The sequence below is a fragment of the Bufo bufo genome, chromosome 6 (assembly GCF_905171765.1).
Source record: "Bufo bufo chromosome 6, aBufBuf1.1, whole genome shotgun sequence".
Classification (NCBI taxonomy): domain Eukaryota; kingdom Metazoa; phylum Chordata; class Amphibia; order Anura; family Bufonidae; genus Bufo; species Bufo bufo.
Window position 1 is genome coordinate 413,244,736 of NC_053394.1, and position 9,528 is coordinate 413,254,263.

General features: G+C 45.9%; 1 pseudogene; it reads left to right on the forward strand.

Moving 5' to 3' along the window:
* Positions 1-1,780: 1,780 nt before the first annotated feature.
* Positions 1,781-1,863, forward strand: LOC121006576 (annotated as a pseudogene).
* Positions 1,864-9,528: the final 7,665 nt, after the last annotated feature.

Consider the following 9,528-nt stretch of genomic DNA (forward strand, 5'->3'; position numbering starts at 1 on the left):
ATTTTTGAAGCGATTTTCTTATATAGGGGCTCATTTTTTGTAGGATGATGTGACGGCTTTATTGGTACCATTTTGTGGGACATACGCCTTTTTGATCACTTGCTTTTTTTGACACAGCTTTTATTTAATTTTTTATGGTGTTTATCGAACTGGGTCGATCATGTGATATATTTATAGAGCCAACCGTCATGGACGCGGCAATACCAAATATGTTGCAATACCAGATATGTCTATTTCATAATTTTTTTTCTATTTTTAACTTTTTTTTTTAAATTCCTTACTTCTTTTTTTTAACACTTTATTTTTTTATATATATTTTTTACACTTTTTGTCCCCCATAAGGTCATACAAGACCTCTGGAGGACATTTAACTTCACTGTACAGCAGAATACAGCGCTGTACAGCCTCAGTGCAGGGCTGATCGAGTTCTCTGAAAGACCTCACACAGCTCCTGCACTCCCCCAGCCCCAGCGATCACATGACCGCCGGGCCGGAACAGGAAGCTCATAGCTGTGTATACAGCGATCTAGAAGGCAGGGACACCTGGGCACTGTCCCTGCCTTCTCTAAGGGTTGCCCTGCTGTCACTGACAGTGGACAACCCGATCTGCAGCTGCACGATTAGCGTACATCTGCGATCTCTGGATGGACGTTGAGAAACGTCCATTCAGAGATAGAGAACCACCTCCCGGACGTTTTAGTCTATGGGCGGACGGCAGGTGGTTAAAGCAAAGCATGTCAGTTTCTGCACCACTTGGCTCCGACCGAGAGCGATAAATGTATTTATTTATTTTTTGAAAGCCCGAGGAAAGTGCTTTCTACACCCGTGCATCAAAATCGTGCAGCGTTCCACACAAAAACGTGCACGAGGGTAAGAGAAGGGCCCCCCATAAACCATTCCCTATCCCTCTGGGCCAGAAGGCTCCTGCAAGGGACTGGGACAAATGGCAACCCTCAGCCGAAGCCAGGAGTACGCCAAGTCTGTGCTCCCGGCTTTCGCCTAGGCTGCCACCCAAGGCGTCAGCAAGGAGCTCTACAGCAAGGTCTGGACTCTCCCCGGAGCCCAATGGGTTTTGCAGGGGGGTGCGGAACCTGATGGCCACACACATCCCCCTAGAGCTCAGGGGTTGCCCATAAGGGCGCCGCAACCATGAAAATCCTAGTGGACAAATAAAACGTGTAAAGTGCACACACAGTGAACATAAAAAATTATTAAGTGAATGTGTGCCATTGCGGGCCGGACATTCGATCGGAATTATAAAAAAATCCTCATCTTTTTTGGACCGAAGCCGAGCAAACAGAGGTGTGTGCGCTAAAAATGTGAGGAAAGGAAAGTGCTGTGTAAATGTTCTGTCACTCAGTGGGCCCCCGCCCCCAGTGACTTCTGGCCCCCCAGGGTCACCACTCCTGGGGCACTTCTGCACCTCGGGCTTTCATCACAACCCGGCCCCTGGCATCGATAGCGATAAATTGTCATGATTACCGTTATCGCGCAAAATCTGGAAACCCGTGTCATTATTTCATCACGTACTACTCTGTATTTATATAACTAGACTTCATTTACATAAATGTGGCTGCTAACTGTTAAGTACACATCTTTCCCGAACTCCTAGCTGAGTGAAGTGTGAATGTCAATAGCACAGAAACAGGGGCACACCACCAATGAGGCCAGGTGAGGCGATCGCCTCAGGCAGCACCAGGTAGGGGCAAGAGGGGGGCACCGGAAGGGCCATGGGCTGAACGGAAGGGGTTAGGTTAACAAATTTGCATTGGGAAGGGAGGGCGCTTCTCGGCCTTTTGGCTAAGATCAAGTGTAGTATCTGTTCTTCAGTCCTGTAGAGCTACGCTCCAGGCTGTACTCCTTCCATGGCTTGCCATGGTCGTTGAGCGGAACGGAGAACCACACAGCAACCCTGGGTGGCGGAACATGGGGGGAGTATTGTACTCTCATGTGAAGCTACCTCTGAGCTCTGCTGGATCGATGCCATCTAGGTCGAGTTGTGTTGAAAGCCCAAAGTGCGAGTGCCCCGGGGGGTGGTGCCCCTGGGGTGCCTAAACTCACGGGTTAAGTCCGGCCCACGAGTGACGGCACATTTGCACAAGCACTTTCTTTCTCACAATTTTAGCACACACCTCTATTTGCTCGGCTTCGGCCTTGAAGATACGAGGAATTTTTATAATTCCGGCCGAATGTCTGGGCCTTAAGGGCAAAACATTTCACTTATTTATTTTTTATGTCACTGTGTGCACTTTACACGTTGTGTGTCCACTAGGATTTTCAAGGGTTGCGGCGCCCTAACGGGTACCCCCTCCTTGAGGTCTAGGGGGGGTGTGTGTGGCCATTTTGGTTCCTCACCCCCCTGCCAAACCCCTTGGGCTCTCCCTCCGGGGAGAGTCCAGACCTTGTTGAAGCTCCTGGCTGACGCCCTGGGTGGCAGCCTAGGCGAAAGCCGGGAGCGTAGATGGGCGTACCCTTGGCTTCGGCTGAGGGTTGCCATTGGTCTCAGTCCCTTGCAGGAGCTTAACGGCCCCGGAGGGATTGGGAATGGTTTGTGGGGGGCTCTTCTCTTCGGAGAGGGCCTGCGATAGACCGCGACCTAGTGCACGATTTTTGTGTGGCACGCTGCACGATTTTGGCACGAGGTGAGAGCACGACTTTGGGCTTTCGAAAAATATAAAAAAAAAAAAAAAAAAAAAAAAGGGAGGGCGTCGTTTGAGATTTTGCCTCAGGAAGTAGAAAGGCTAGGTGCACCCCTGCACAGAAAGTGCCTTAGCGGGAGTGCTGTTGAACAGTTGCGCCATCTATTGGTATGCAATTTATATTACTTCAGCCCTGGGAAGAGCAGCGCCCTCTATCGGTTTTTAATACATTTTTTCCTGGGCCATAAAGTGTTAGCGCCATCTGCTGGTTGTATATTTTGTCACCCTATTGAACTGTATAGTAACATTCCTAACATTTCCTCTGCCAGATCTCAATAGCGGAAAAGAGAAATGCTGGTGTGAAAGTAGCCTAAGGATACTTTCACACTTGCGTTGTTGTTTTCCAGCATTGAGATCCGGCAAAACTTTTCAGTTTTGTCCCCATGCATTCTGAATGGAAAGAGATAGATCAATGGTGATGGATTGACTTTCAATGTATGTAGTGACGTATCAGTTTTTTTTTTTTTTGGGGAAAGCTGGGTAATCACTCAGTGATCATATCTGACACTGGGAAAGCTAGGTAATAACTCAGTGATGATATCTCACACTGGGAAAGCTGGGTAATAACTCAGTGATTATATACATAGTAACATACTGTAGTATACAAGGCTGAAAAAAGATATCTGTCCATCCAGTTCGGCCTGTTATCCTGCAAGTTGATCCAGAGGAAGGCAAAAAAAAACTTTTGAGGTAGAAGCCAATTTTCCTCATTTTAGGGGAAAATAATTCCTTTCCGACTCCAATCTGGCAATCAGAATAACTCCCTGGATCAACGACCCCTCTCTAGTAGCTATAGCCTGTAATATTATTACACTCCAGAAATACATCCAGGCCCCTCTTGCATTCCTTTATTGTACTCACCATCACCACCTCCTCAGGCAGAGAGCTCCATAGTCTCACTGCTCTTACCGTAAAGAATCCTCTTCTATGTTTGTGTACAAACTTTCTTTCCTCCAAACGCAGAGGATGTCCCCTCGTCACAGTCACAGTCCTGGGGATAAATAGATGATGGGATAGATTTCTGTACTGACCCCTGATATATTTATACATAGTAATTAGATCTCCCCTCAGTCGTCTTTTTTCTAAAGTAAATAACCATAATTTTGATAATCTTTCAGGGTACTGTAGTCCACCCATTACAGTTATTCCTTTAGTTGCCCTCCTCTGAACCCTCTCCACCTCTGCTATGTCTGCCTTGTTCACAGGAGCCCAGAACTGTACACAGTACTCCATGTGTGGTCTGACTAGTGATTTGTAAAGTGGCAGAACTATGTTCTCATCACGGGCATCTATGCCCCTTTTGATGCAACGCATTATCTTATTGGCCTTGGCAGCAGCTGCCTGACACTGGTTTCTACTAGGGTTGAGCGAACCCGAACTGTAAAGTTCGGGTTCGTACCGAACTTTTGGATTTTTGGACCCCGAACCCGAACATTTCAGTAAAAGTTCAGGTTTGGTGTTCGGCGCTTTCTTGGCGCTTTTTGAAAGGCTGCAAAGCAGTCAATCACAAAGCGTTTAACTCTGTGCCCTTCGAAGCCATCACAGCCATGCCTACAAATGGCATGGCTGTGTTAAAGCAGCCCTAAATTTGGGCATTTTAGATACACTCTGGTGTTCCGGATCAATGTACCCCCCCAGGGGTTAATATCCACGCGTGGCTGAGAGACTGAACACTGACACAGAAGTTGGTCAAAGCAATCTCTAATTTTTTAAAACATGGGGTAAGCGTATTATACATCTTCAGAAGAGGGCAGTCCTCTCTGAGGCTTAAACATTGTTTCATTGGTCAAAAAGGAAAAAGTGATAAGAGAAACAGAGATAATACTCAACATCTGCGCAGTGAGTACCACTTTGGAATGTGAACTAATGTAAACATCTCGTTACCATCGCCATTTTGTAATGGCTGACAATCTAACAATAATACTGCATACGTCACATGTGACACTTCAAAGAGGTGCTTCTCTATAGGCAGTGAATAATATATATCATCAAGCCATATGATTGGCTTACGCATCTCTACCACACTCTATGGGACACCTGCAAGAAGATGAGAAATCAGACACTTCTTACAGCCCAGCACTTTGCCCCCCTCTCTCTCCTCTCTAGCCTTGAAACAAAGAGAGGGATGGGGGGGGGGGAGGCACTTGGAGTAGAAAAAGTTTAACTCATTACAGTCCTAGATATACAAAAAATATAGAATAAAATTCACACATCTTTAACAGTCCCCCCTTGAATTTCATTCTCTCCCTAAACCTAACAATCTGTCCTAATGCTCCGCCTCCTTTTCACCAGCTTCCACGACAAGCCATCCCTAGTGAACAGCCTCCCGTGACACTGGATTTGAGCACGGGGAAGTCAGATGATCTTTCCCTAACCGGCGTTGACATTATATGGGGGGGACTGGAGGTCATCAATGCTTCTGATTTTCTGGATCGATGTTTTCATACAATTTTCCATATTCTTTTGAGTCATGATCAACAGTCTCACAAGGGAAAACCAGTCTCAACACTTCCTTGAAATCAATCCAATTTTCCTTTTCTTTGAGCTTCACTGTGCATGTGGTCAACAACACTCGGAATGGACCATCAAACCAGGGTTTTAGGACTTTTCTAACGTGTCTTTTTCTACCACCCAATCTCCAGACACAAGTGGGTGGGTTCCTGGTACTTTATCAAAACCTGGAAGTGAAGCAAAAACTCGAAAATGTACTTTAGTCAAATGCTTGTACAAACTGATCACATAATCTGTCAGACAACCATGTTGCATCTGAAGCTGCTTGTGGGAAATAAATCCTATCCTAGGGCCTGACCCAAAAAGGACCTTATAGGGACAAAGGCCTGTCTCACGGTTAGGCGTATACCTTACTAAAAGAGGGCTACCAGCAGGCACTCTAAGGCTTCTGAATCTTTAACTTAGTGTCCCGTTCAGTTCCCTTTCCCTACTCTACTGCTGCTTTGTGGATGGTACGAAGCATGTAAGGCCTGTCCTACACCCAAAACCTTCATCATCTCCTGCATCACTTCACCTGTGAAGTGAACACCTGTGTCACTTTCAATAATCTAAGGTACCCCATACCTGCACACAACTTCGGCCATCATCTTTTTTACTTCTTTGGGTACGGTTTTGGCCATCCTGAAAACAAGTCACATATCAATACATACTCATACATGCCCACCTCTAGTTGAAGGTAGTCTTGTAAACGTTGAAACAGATACAAAAAGCAAGACGTGTTTCTTGGGTACCTTAACCACCTTGTCCACGTTGTTCTGGACACGACCGTTTATCCTTGAGTATGTCTGACTGTTACAGTGCTGAACCCTGGGGCGTACCATATGCTACGTACTAAATCACACATAGCAGTTTTTGTCTGGTGCGTCACTCCATGGGTTGCCTGTGCCATCGTGGATTAGAGGGACCTGGGAAGGTAAAGTTTCCCTTCTTATTTGTAGTCCCCCTTTTCCATCCACGAGTCCCTTTCCTCCTTCCCCATCTGGTTCTGTAAGGTCTTAAGAACTTTCGGGAGACAGGAGGAGTTCTTTCAGGGACCTGAACTGTGGCCACTTAAGACAGGGGTCTGCTTAGGTAATTTGGCAGCCATTTTTGCCGCCTGATCTGCCGTGGCTTTCCCCTTTGGCTCCTCTGCATCTGTTTACAGTGGCCTTTCGTTGCTATCATCACCTCTCATGTTAGTGACAAGAGGGCTTCCATCAGAGACCTCACTGCTTCCCCATTTTCGATGGGTTTACCTGAAGCGATCAAGGAGTCTCTGGCTTTCCATGTGGGCCCATAGTCATGGGCTATACCAAAGCACACCTGGAATCAGTGTAAATGTTGGCTGTTTTCCCATCTACATATCTGCAAGCCATCTTCAGAGTCTTTTAGCTCCACTTCTTGAGCAGACAAAACTTGCAGCACAGACAAACACAGCTTTCCTAGAAACAGAGATAGCCACGCCACACCCAGAATTGCTGATGGTCTGTGTGGTAGTTCACGTTTAATCACCACTGCCCAACCTGTGTAGTACCTGCCATCCTGGCCATACCTCGATCCATCCACAAAGAGCACATGATCTGGATTACCTAATGGCTGATTTACCAAATCCCACTACCTCTTGGGACATCATCTGCAAACAGTCAGGAGCCTCTTCCTTTGACCTGGAAGAAAAGCTTAAAGTGCGGTGCCCTAACTCTTCCCTCCCCCTTTGGTCCAGAGGCAACAGGGTGGCTGGGTCCAAAGTATTACACCTTTGGAGAGCAACATTGTCAGGCAACAAAATGGAACACTGCATTCTCAAATAACGGACAACAAAACAATCATTTGGATTGTACGTTCATGAGGATAGATGTAATATCACCATCACTTTGTGGTTCAGAACTATCTCAGAGCTTTCATCAAGCATAGCTAATACAACTACTACAGCTCTGATGCAGAAAGGGGCACCTCTGGCCACGGGATCAAGTCTGGCTGAATAATATGCTACGGGGCGTTACTGCTGGCCATGCAGTTGGGTGAGGACAGCTGAGTCATGGCCACTCACTTCATAACAATACAATCTAAATGTACTAATCTGATAGTACATTGTGGGGGAACACAAAATTGCCAGTTCTAGGCATAAAAAGCATCTACCATCTCATCTGTGAAGCGGTAGGGACTAAAGGACAGATCAAACACAGTGGAGTGAGTAGGGGTAATGGGAACCTGAGCCAACAAGGTGTGTGTATTGGGCACGTTGTGGGTGTTAGAAACTGTGACTTCATTAATGGCATGTAGGTCATGTACCATCCAATGGTGAGTGGTTTTGCTTTTCTCAGTTTCTGGGAGTACTGATACAAACATGGACCAGGGAATTTTATCACCAATGGCCAACAAACAAAGTTCCTGGTCGTTGAGGGCACCTGTAAGCTTCACAGTGCCGTCCTCCTGATGTGAGATACCAGCATGTACTTTTGCAAGCAAATCTGCACCCAGGAGGCAACAAGGGGCGTTACCACTGACCAGCAAATGGGCAAGCGCATCTTGGTTAGGGGCAAATCTAATATGGATGGTTTCTGTTGAAAAAGAGCGTACTACTTTCCCATCCACTTCTACCCAAAGACTGGTGTGCTTGGAGAGTAAATCAGGGGAGGCCATGTTTGCTGTGCACAACTGTCTTGGCTGCTCCAGTATCAATCAAAAATGGGACTACTTCTTTATCACCCAGAGTAAGGGATATCATTGGGCCAGACTGAATCTGCTAAAAATGTTTAAAAGTAGAGCCGATACTGGATTTCCTGTTTCCTAATCTTGATCTAACTCCCCCCCCCCCCCCCGTCTTTGTGTTCTCCTTATGACAACAAAACATGGGTGTCTGTGGGGGCGGACAGTGATCCGGGCATGGTCAACATAGAATACAATCCTCTCGTGTGGTGTGGACGAGGAGTACCACACACAGCACAACACTCTCTCTTCTGGGATCTGGGTCCCACAGACTCTGCAGGCCCATCACAGGGTGGCAGACTTACTTTTTCCTCACTTCAATGAGGCGTTTGGCATCAGGGCTGAAGCAATGCCAAAGGAACACTACCTCTGGTTGGCACCACTGAACCACCCAATGCCGCTTGATGTTACTCTGCATTTTGGCTTACAGAAGTATCCAATTTTCCCTATCGCGGAATTAATAGACTGGAAAACAAAACATGACTTCTCATGTTCCATGGGAGTGTCTTATAACTAGGGGATGGGCACAAGGGCTGTCGTTGTCTGTAACCTCCACCCCTATCCTCCTCCCTCCGCTCTGAGTCATAAGTCCACCCCTTTCAGTCGGACGCTGTGGTCTTCCTTTTGTCTGTTAGTAATGTGCTAGCTATCTATAAGAACAGAGCTCTGATGTTTAGCACAACACTTAACATGTAACACGTAACTTCAAACATTGAAACAAACAGATCTGACAATACAGACATGAACACACAAAGGGCCCATAAAAACTTTTCATTGACTTCGATATAAAAAAATGTACAGCTTGATCAATGCTGTTGGCACCAATAAAAACCCAAAAACTTCCAAGAAAAAATAAAATCCTCAATGCGCATATTATTTAAAAAACAAATACCGTATTCCATACGCATTCATATACATTTTCATTAACAACTCATAATCAGTCTTCACACATATTCGCCTCAGTTACAACTCAAAGCCACACCCATTCACATTCCACTGAATCATTCATGTCTTCCAACCCACATTGTTTCATCCCAAAACTTGCAGCACAGACAAACACAGCTTTCCTAGAAACAGAGATAGCCACGCCACACCCAGAATTGCTGATGGTCTGTCGCTGTAAGACAATATACATGTTATATAATGATACAGTCATTTTGTTAAAAGCTGGATTCCCACAGTGCACTGCTTGGGAAAGAAGAAAGAAGATTATTGAACAATTCTTTGTCTTCTATAATAATAATATTACACATATAACATCACTTACTCAATACGATTCTCTGCCCCCATTTTTCCCTCCCCCCATTTCCCTGCTCCTCTTATCTCAGGAATGTTTCTGTGTGAAGGGGGGGGGGGGGAATGAATTTCTCTATTTCACAGTTCCTGACACTGCTCTGTTTTCTCACTCGTTAAAACTCCCCCTTCAACATCACCGGAGTTCTGATGCCCTCAGTCTGTAAGCTCTAACTTCAGTTTCTTACAGATTTTCATCCCTGTTGCCAGCCGGGCGACCTTCTGTCCGGGGCCACACTTCTCTAACATTCTTTGTCACATTTTAACTTTCAATTCTCCATATCACATCCTATAATCTCCCTCTTTATAATACTGGGACTGACCCATCTTAACAACAGTA